Here is an 11003-nt window from a genome sequence, read left to right as displayed (position 1 = left end):
AGAGGGACAAGGCTGAGCAGAGGATGATGGTGCAGGAGGGAACCAGCTGTGTTTTGTCTGAAACACATGGACTTAATATTATTTCCCTCATATTCAGCATGATTGAGCTATGCCCTGGGATCGCCTATGGGAACTTCCTGTGAAGTAACATGGTGGGCTGAAGAGGGAGGGAGGCATTCGCCAGGTGTTCAGGAGCAAAGGACTTTGGGGAGAGGACGACGGGCTATTTGTTTTATTTCTTTTGGGGGGGTTTCCCCTTCTTAATTATAGAAAACACACCCTCACCCGAACCTCGAAAGTAATAAAAAAAAATACCTACAGGTTTTTAAAAACACCCAATAAAAAGATCCAGCTTGTTTTCTGCCGACAAATGCAAATATCATCACTTCTGAGATGTATGGGGTGTTAGGGGAGGGCTAGTACCTCTGGTGACGCAGGTGGCGCTGTGGGTTAAACCACAGAGTCTAGGGCTTGCTGATCAGAAGGTCAGCGGTTCAAATCCCCGCTCGGTCCCAGCTCCTGCCAACCTGGCAGTTCGAAAGCACGTCAAAGTGCAAGTAGATAAATAGGTACTGCTCTGGCGGGAAGGTAAACGGCATTTCAGTGCGCTGCTCTGGTTCGCCAGAAGCGGCTTAGTCATGCTGGCCACATGACCCGGAAGCTGTATGCTGGCTCCCTCAGCCAGTAAAGCGAGATGAGCGCCCCAACCCCAGAGTCATCCGCGACTGGACCTAATGGTCAGGGGTCCCTTTACCTTTACCTTTAGTGCCTCTGGTGGGAAGGGGAGGTGCTTTGTGTTCCTTCTGGGGTAGTTTGTCCACCTTTGGTCCCCACCCTGCACTCAGCTCTCACCTGGGGCTCCTAGAAGCTGTCCGCATGCAGCAGTGACTACATCCCGGGAACGGTTTCGATTATGTGGGGTGGGGCTTAGCTGCGCCTCCCTAATATTTTATTCAAGTTGGCATCCCTGAAGGTAGGTATAATAGTACTGAGTGGTGTAAGGCTTTATGGGTAAAAAAAAACCCCAGCACTGTGGCCCATCTCAGGCCAACTTCCAGGGCAATATTATTTGTATTTATTGCATGACTCAATTTGCTCAGCAGAATTTGCTCCGATGCAATTGCACAGAGGTTTGCAGCTTTAAAGGGTCGTTTTTCCATGCTGAACTGACGTTTGGTCCGGTCCTGAGAACTCTCTGTTATGTTAGAGAGCCTTTCCTACCAAAAGAAAACAGCTGTTTTAGCAACCTGTTTTAGCCCTCTGATGCAACGGGGTAGGAATTTTAAGCAAGCCTGCTGGCTTCGCTGACTTCACTCTGCTTCCCTTTGTGAATAATATATATATATATATCACCGTCGAAAGTGAGATTGCTCGGAGTTTATTTGTTGAGTCAGATGTTTTGATTCTGTCTACTTAATTTAACATGGCAACCTCCTCTGGGCAGGGACAGAATGAATGGCTCATGTTTTATGGCACTTTCAGAGCAACTAACCATCACTTGCAGTACTGTTAAAATTCCTGCAGAAACACATCTGCATGGAAATCATCTACAGATAGATCTCCGTGCAAGGCTAACAAGTACCGATAGATGGTCAGTCCGTGCGCTCAAGCTGGGAAGCATCAATGGGCCACTGCTTCCTAGTGTTGGATTATCACATGCACAAATCTTGAAATATACGCACTAACTAGTACTCCATAGCGAATTCTGATTTTACATTTTCATCCGACTTTCCTTTTCATTGCATTGAGTTACTCGTACACCAATTAGAGGCAGTTGTAATGAAGTAGTAGATAAACTTTTGAAATAAATTTACTGATTATTTATCTTATTTCACAAACTTTATATACTGCCTGATTGTAAAAGAACAAGCAAACCTGGGAGTGGCCGCCGAGACCACATAACACCTGTCCTGAAAGAACTACATTGGCTCCCAGTACATTTCCGAGCACAATTCAGTGTTGGTGCTGACCTTTAAAGCCCTATAACGGCCTTGGCCCAGTGGACTGTCTCACCAGAGTGGTGCATGCTCTGGTTATCTCCCGCTTGGACTACTGCAATGCGCTCTACATGGGGCTACCTTTGAAGGTGACCTGGAAACTGCAATTAATCCAGAATGCGGCAGCTAGACTGGTGACTGGGAGTGGCCGCCGGGACCACATAACACCGGTCCTGAGAGATCTGCATTGGCTCCCAGTACGTTTCCGAACAAAATTCAAAGTGTTGGTGATGACCTTTAAAGCCCTAAATGGCTTCGGTCCTGTATACCTGAAGGAGCGTCTCCACCCTCATCGTTCAACCCAGACACTGAGATCCAGCGCTGAGGGCCTTCTGGTGGTTCCCTCACTGCGAGAAGCAAAGCTACAGGGAACCAGGCAGAGGGCCTTCTCGGTAGTGGCGCCCGCCTTGTGGAACGCCCTCCCATCGGATGTCAAGGAAATAAACAACTATCTAACTTTTAGAAGACATCTGAAGGCAGCTCTGTTTAGGGAAGTTTTTTATGTTTTTAGTCCTCTGTTGGGAGCCGCCCAGAGTGGCTGGGGAAACCCAGCCAGATAGACGGGGTATAAATAATAAATTATTGTTATTGTAATTGTTATTATACAAAAAGAATAAAGCAGTGACATTATCGGTAAAAACAAAACAAAATAAAAAATTCCTTCCAGCAGCACCTTAGAGACCAACCAAGTTTGTTCTTGGTATGAGCTTTCGTGTGCATGCACACTTCTTAAAAGCAACTGTTTAAAACTCTTAAAAATATTGCTTGCATGCATATCCCAGGTTTCCTGAAGCAAACAGTACATAGACGGATACATAAAACAATGCATATATTATGCTGCATAAATATAGTACAGCATGGGATTATATGCATATAGCGCTGTTCGTGTGCATAAAGTTTTGTGTATGATTTTGAATATAATTAATTGTACATGAGATGATTGCAAATCACCAATGGAGACAGGTAGGATGAACACAATGAATCAAGTCTTAAGCACCTTTCCACCAGCTTTAGTGAAAAATAAATCCTTTTTTTTTTTTTTTTTACTGAACTTCTTCTCGAACCAAGATTTGGAAACGAAAAACATAGCTATAGCAGGCCACATACTGATGGCAGCGAGAATGACTTTGGCCAAGCGCTGGAAAGACTTGAAGTCCACATCGCTGGAGGAATGGTATAACAAAGTGTGGTATTTAGCATCAGCGACGAAATTAACACAAAAGCATTGAATGCAAAAAGATCTCTCAAAATCAGAAGAGTTTAATTCGCATTATGATTTTTTTTTTAGTTTTTATTCTTCGTCATACTGTGCAAGGATCCGGAACGTGTAACAATCCCAGTGGTCCCGATTCCTTTGCTTTTATAGCTTATGATTTCACCTTAAACTTTCATTTTGGAAGATTCATGTAGTACCCATCTACACCTGTTTCCAAAACTGGTTTTCTCTTGCATTTGTAGAGGGACCTGTTTATTTCCTCTGTTGTCAGTTATCTTTTGCTGCCTTTATCATATCTGCCTGGGACACCCAAAATTAAAATCCATAAAGATTGTTAATAATTTTTCTTTAAAAGAATCTCTCCACTCCCATTGAATATACACTTTCCAGAGGGCCTTTTAATACACTCTCCCAAAATCTTCTCCTGAAAGTGTAAAAGGCAGAAATAATAATAATAATAATAATTGCAGCTTAGGAACGCAGGGCGAAATGCTGCCTCTTTTTATGGAGACAGGCCACACTCCTGAGTCATTCATAAAAAAAGTCCTCTCCCCTATCTCCTGCTGCTCTGGGTCTTGATTTGGCATCCCTGGGAGATCAAAGTGGGGCAGCTGTTCCCCTTTTCCTGTGTGCCTTTTGCAGCTGCCCGTGGGGGTCCCCCTCTCTCTGTAACCAGGAAGGGGTCTTGTTTGGCCATGGGATTACTGGATGCATTAGAAAGGGATGTTTTAACGACACTGGCTATGCCCAGGGAATTGTGTTTGCCAGGCAATTGGGTTCCCAGCCTCACCTCCCTGGGAGGGAGCCCCTGCCACACAAGCAGCCCAGGAGACGGAGGCAAATATTTGGGCCTGGGTGGGTTTCTCAGAAGTGTGAGAACTGAATTCCTGTTCTTGCTCTCCACTCCTTTAAAACACATTCACACACTCGATTAACCCCCCTCTGGGTGATACTTACTAAAAAGTGTTATTAGCATAAGAGGTGGTATTCTTCAGGGGCCAGCTCCTTCCCCCGGGCTCTCTCTCGAAGCTAACAGTGCAATCCTGTGCATGCAGTCGCTCAGGAACAGATCCCCAGTAAGGACGTACATAGGATTTGCAGAGTTGTGCAGTGCAATGCATACTGTCTCTGGTGCACAGGCTCCATAAATGCACACATGTGAACATTGCACAACAGCACATGCAGCACAATTGCACATGCAGCACAGCAACCGTCTATCATCTCAAAGGCTCCTGAGTCTTGTAAACTGTTGAGAGCAATGGACTGTAGGGCTGGGTTGCATCCACACCTTAAGTTTAAAGCGCATTCAATGTACATTGAAAGCACACGGCTGCCCCAAAGAATCCTGGGAACAATAATGTGCCCCCACGACAGATCCATAATTCCCAGCGTTCTTAGCAAACTAGTGTTCCCAGGAGTCTTTGTTGGGTGCTTTCAATGTGCATTGAATGTGCCTTAAATATATGGTATGGATGCTATCTCCCTGCAGAGCATCCTTTAGCTTAAAGAAGGTGTGGGACCTGCAACAAAGTTTTGCAGTGTAGAGCACTCATCTTCAGCAGGCAAGCCAGCCCTGCTCTCTTACCAGATACTCTTTTTCGTTCCCCCTTTTGCCCTTGTGTGCGGAAGGTGTTCTTTTGGCCACCTGTGACAGGGAATGAGACTCCCAAATGCCCTGGCCAATCAGATGCTGAGAGATGAGTCCAACAGCCTGACCTGGGGAAAGGCACCTCTGCAATCTGCTAGTTTATGGAAAGCTGCATTCCTTTCCTCCTCTCCAACAATAACAAGGCATTGTGATATTATCCAGATTTTCTGCTCAAAGATAATTAAACAATATGCATTTCCTGCTTACTGAGATCATAATAAGCAGTCGGATTCCCCAGAGCTGTTGCTAGGCAGGGTGGGGTGGAGGGGCTTGCAGAGGGGCAGAGCCTGTAGCATACCGAACCTCTGAGCTGTTCAGAGACCCTCCAAATCCTACCTCTCTCTTCCAGATGCAACCTAGCAAATATTATCCCCTGGCTTTCTGCACCTCTCTGCCGCTCACCTGCCTCTCACACCTCTGCCAGCGTGACATGTGAAATTTGGCACACTTGAGGCTGCAACCCTATGCACGCTTACAAGGAGTAAGTCCTGGTGCATTCAGTGGATTTCTTTTTCAGCAGACACAATTTCTAAAAAAAACAATACAATGCAATAAAGAACCAACAGGAAAGCAGTTTTCTTAAAGCTTATTGGGTTGACCTCTAATTTGCTTGCATTCTTCTTCTTCTTTGGCAATCTCTCCTAGCCGAGTAAGACTGTCTTCCATAAACACGGTTTTAACAATGAGTCCGTAAGTGACTGTGGAGGCCAATTCTGGATCCACACGTCCTTCCACAGTGGGGACATAGGTTTCTAGGCAGGAGTTGATCACGGTGTGGATTTGCCAAGCGTGCCTTCCTCTTAGCATGTTTCTCCCTTGTGTCCTGAGTTCGAGTGTCTTCAAAGCCCATGACACCTTTGGTAAAGGCTGTTCTCCAACTGGAGCGCTAGCAGGCCAGTGTTTCCCATATATAGCAGTGGGGAACAGCAGGGAGGGTTGACAGCTATGGTTTCCCAGTTGTCAGTGTTTATACCAGTGTTTTTCAACCTTTTTTGGGCAAGGGCACACTTGTTTTATGAAAAAAATCACGAGGCACACCACCATTAGAAAATGTTAAAAAAATTAACTCTGTGCCTATATTGACTATATATAAAGTAATTCTCTTGAATAGGAATCAAATAAACACAATTTTTCCCACGGCACACCAGGCAACATCTCGCGGCACACTAGTGTGCCACGGAACAGTGGTTGAAAAATACTGGTTTATACTACATTTTTTAAGATTTCCCTTGAGACAGTCTTTAAACCTCTTTTGTTGACCATCAGCATTACGCTTTGTAACGGAAAATCGCATTTCCGTAACAGCTTTCCATTTTTTAAGTTCAGAATAGAGTAATTGCTCTGGAAGACGATCATCAAGCATCCGCACAACATGACCAGTCCAACGAAGTTGATGTTGAAGAATCTTTGCATAAACCTATGCAGAGGTTAAACGATGTTCAGTCTTTATTGCACATTTGTTCTGATTTGTTTCTAGGTGGGTTATATGGCAATGAGCACCCATCCTGATTTTCTTCCGGGGTGTTTATATATCTTTCCATTAAACATTCCTTCATCTCTCACTTTCCACTGCATCTCCCCATCACTTTCCTAACTGCAAAAGCTCCAATTATTTTTAAGGAGGATTTGCTGTGCTAGGGTGACGGAGCGCTTGGGTTCACTTCAATTGCACAAGCCTAAATTCCCTGGCATGTCCTTGAAGAGTGTGCATGCACACGAAAGCTCATACCAAGAACAAACTTTGTTGTTGTTCAGTCGTTCAGTCGTGTCCGACTCTTCGTGACCCCATGGACCAGCGCACGCCAGGCACCCCATCCTTCACTGCCTCTCGCAGTTTGGCCAAACTCATGTTAGTAGCTTCGAGAACACTGTCCAACCATCTCATCCTCTGTCGTCCCCTTCTCCTTGTGCCCTCCATCTTTCCCAACATCAGGGTCTTTTCTAGGGAGTCTTCTCTTCTCATGAGGTGGCCAAAGTACTGGAGCCTCAGCTTCAGGATCTGCCCTTCCAGTGAGCACTCAGGGCTGATTTCTTTAAGGATGGATAAGTTTGATCTTCTTGCAGTTGGTCTCTAAGGTCCTACTGGAATAATTTTTTTTATTTTTTATTTTGTTTTGACTATGGCAGACCAACGTGGCTACTTACCTGTAACTCAGTGTTTTTCAATCACTGTTGCCTGGTGTGCCGTGGGAAAAATTGAAAAATTACTTTATATATAGTCAATATAGGCACAGAGTTATTTTTTTTTAACATTTTCTAATGGTGGTGTGCCTCGTGATTTTTTTCATGAAACAAGTGTGCCTTTGCCCAAAAAAGGTTGAAAAACACTGCTGTAACTGGCACAAAAGAACTGACAGTCTGAAGGTCCACTGAGATGCATTTGGGAAGGACATGCCATCCCCCCCAGGTGAACACTGGAATGACTTGCTATCCAGTCCTGTAGACATTTAGTCAGAAACAAGCTCCACAAAGGACACTTCCTCCCTAGTGACTCTGCTGTCGCCTGCCTGGCTTTAACAATGTTCTTGTTAAATATTCCCAAGCTAGAAAGAGCCTGTTTCAGACCTTATGGGAAAGCACAGGCTTCTGTGTGGATTCACCTAATGACTGCTAATGTGCCATTTTGCAAATGCAAAATCAGAGTGTGTTTTGTTTTTTTTAGGCTGGAGGAGGCAAGACTGATTTAAAAAGAAAAGAAGAGATCTGCAACAAAATGTTGCAGCGGATCCCCACTTTGCAACAGGAAAGCTCCTGCTCACAGCCATACTCTCCTGCAAGATGGCTCGTTCTATCTCCCTGCTTTCTGTCTTCCTTTTCCAACCAACACACACCATTCTGCGACCACTGAGCATGTGTGCTACTCATTGGGCTGTTAGGAGTTGCCACCTCGAGTTTCGATTTATCAAAGATGTTTGCAAACATTGCCATGCTAGTAAGCTCCTCTTGCTTTTTGGTTTACCCGTATTGTTGACACTCACTGTCTGGGTTTGGTATTAGAAGGAAGCGATGGCAGGCTGGGAAAGCTCATATCCTGAGCATGTAAGGTGACGTAGAGGCAGGGATGGGTGGGAAAAGAAGCCCATGCATTTTCCTGACACAAGTTCCCTATCCCTGAGAAAATGGGTGTGTGTGCCCATACCTTTTTGCAGCACTACATCTTTGCTCACCTTTTCATGAAAGGCAGAGAGCATCTTGCAGATCTACTGGAACAAAACACATACATGCAACACACAATGAATTAATGGCTGTTTGCTAAGTGGAATACATCAGCATTCCTTAGAAGCATGCAATAAAGTGCCAGTGTAATGTTCTCCAGTGTAAAGGGACGCGGGTGGCACTGTGGGTTAAACCACAGAGCCTAGGGCTTGCTGATCAGAAGGTCGGCAGTTCGAATCCCCACGACGGGGTGAGCTCCCGTTGCTTGGTCCCTGCTCCAGCCAACCTACCAGTTCGAAAGCACATCAAAGTGCAAGTAGATAAATAGGTACTGCTCTGGCGGAAAGGTAAACGGCGTTTCTGTGCACTGCTCTGGTTCACCAGAAGCGGCATAGTCATGCTGGCCACATGACCCGGAAGCTGTACGCTGGCTCCCTCGGCCAGTAACGCGAGATGAGCGCCGCAACCCCAGAGTCGGACACGAGTCGGTCCCTTTACCTTTACCTTTACCAGAGTCGGTCCCTTTACCTTTACCTTTAAAATGTATTTACCTCGGTCAAACCACACCTGGAATACTGTGTCCAATTCTGGGCACCACAATTTAGGAAGCATGTTGACAAGATGGAACGTGTGCAGAGGAGGGCGACCAAGGTGATCAAGGGTCTGGAACCCAAGCCTTATGAGGAGTGGTTGCATCCATGGCAGATGGCCACCCAATCTCTGCTTAAAAACCTCCAAGGAAGGAGACTCCATCTTCTTAGAGAGTCCATTCCACCGTTGAACAGCTCTTAGCACCAGGATTTTCTTCTTGATGTTGAGTCGGAATCTCCTTTCTTTTAACTTGAAACCATTGGTTCATGTCCTACCCTCTGGAGCAGGAGAAAAGCTTGTTCCCTAGAGATATTTGAAGACGGCTATCATACCTCCTCTCGGTCTCCTCTTTTGCAGGATAAACATACCCAACTCCTTCAACTGTTCTTCATAAGGGTTGGTTTCCAGACCTTTGATCATCTTGATGAATGCCTCTTACAACTTTTCCTTTGCTGGCCTATTATAATACTGAGTTGACACTTGTAACCAAACATTGCCAAGACTCACATCTTAGCTTGTAACACTTGGGATCCACTCTGGCTCATGGGAGATCCTGTGCTGCTTGGCCACAAGGTCTTTGTGGGTGCTCAGACAAGTTTTGCTTGGATGTCTCAAGTCATGGTTATGAAAAACATTGCCATGCACAAAGCCAATGGGTGCCAAAGACCCCTGGGTAGAAATTTTGCATGACAATAAGTCAATAGATCAGCATACCAAGTGAATTTGGTTTTGTGGGTCACCATACCAAAAAAGCTAGGAACTGCTGAGATACCATATGCAGGAACAAAAGAGGCTGAATTATACAATGGTCTATCCAGCTCAGTACTGTCTACACTGACAGGCAGCCGCTCCTCAGGGTTTCAGGCACCTACCACTAGCTACAACACAATAGAATCAGACACACAGCATTGGAGAAAACCAAGAGACAATTGCATCTCTTCTGGGAAGCCACTGGACGATGTTTATGGACCCTCAATCTCTCAATGCCCCCCCTCCCTGCGGCCTCTCTGCAAGCCCATCTGTTTGCTTGGCGGAAAGATTAGTCTCCCAGGCTCTCTCTTTTGTTTGCCCCCGTTTGTCCAGCTGTAATTGTGGGCTTTTATAGGGGCTTCAAAAGGCCTCCCCTCCCCAGCCCTCTCCCCCACACAACCCCCCCTGTAGCCCATGCTAACAGGATGGCTTTAATGCCAGGATGAGAACCCAGCGGCATCCTTGCAGGAAAGGAGGGAGCTTCTGGGGTGATTCAGAGCCCGGCCTGAGTGTGGATCCGGGGCCTGAGGACGGTTTTGCACTTTGTTAAAAAGAAACACACACACAAACACAAGAATGAAACAGAAGTCATCTTTTCCAGCAGAGCTGCACATTGAAGAAGTCTTGGGGACGATCCATCATGCAGTCCCGTTGCATCCATAGGTAAAGGTAAAGGGACCCCTGACCATCAGGTCCAGTCGTGTCTGACTCTGGGGTTGTGGCGCTCATCTCGCTTTATAGGCCAAGGGAGCCGGCGTTTGTCCGCAGACAGCTTCCGAGTCATGTGGCCAGCATACCAAAGCCGCTTCTGGCGAACCAGAGCAGCGCACAGAAACGCCGTTTACCTTCCCGCCGGAGCGGTCCCTATTTATGTACTTGCACTTTGATGTGCTTTCAAACTGCTAGGTGGGCAGGAGCTGGGACCGAGCAACGGGAGCTCACCCCGTGGCAGAGATTCGAACCGCCGACCTTCTGATCGGCAAGCCCTAGGCTCTGTGGTTTAACCCAGAGCGCCACCTGGGTCCCATACCAGACCATTAAAACACGCTTCTACCACTTAAGAAGATAAGAACGCGAGGAGAGATTTAAGGAAGTTCATTTCAAAGGAGTGGAGGGAATCCCAGCTCAGTGGCAGCGCATCTGGTTTGCATGCCAAAGGCCCCAGCTTCAATCCCTGGCATCGTTGGGTAGGGCAGAGGAAAAGACCCTGATAGGAAATCGTAGAGAGATGCTTCCAGTAAGAACATAAGAAGAGCCTGCTGCTGGATCAGGCCCGTGGCCCGTCTACTCCAGCATCCTGTTCTCCCAGTAGCCAGCCAGTGGAAACAACCGTGGAGGCAGAACTTAGCCATCATGACCAGTGGCTATCGGTGGCCCTCTCCTCCATGAATTTGTCTCGTCCTCTTTGAAAGCCATCCAAATCGGTGACCTGCACTGCCTCCTGTGGGAGGGAGTTCCATGGTTTAACTATGCCGTGGCGGTTGGACAGCACCCTGTACTCCTCCTTCCGGCAACTCCTGCAGCCAAGCTGGTGCCTTTGGGCCACGTCAGCGAGTCTGAGAGGAGGAGGGCAACCCAGCACCTTCAGACACAATGCCCAGGCTTGCTTGCGCTCCAAAGAGGTCACTTTTGGTGCTGCTGATGC

The sequence above is a fragment of the Lacerta agilis genome, chromosome 5 (assembly GCF_009819535.1).
Source record: "Lacerta agilis isolate rLacAgi1 chromosome 5, rLacAgi1.pri, whole genome shotgun sequence".
NCBI classification, from domain to species: domain Eukaryota; kingdom Metazoa; phylum Chordata; class Lepidosauria; order Squamata; family Lacertidae; genus Lacerta; species Lacerta agilis.
The sequence above is the reverse complement of the archived record's forward strand: the minus strand, read 5'-3'. Positions refer to the sequence as shown.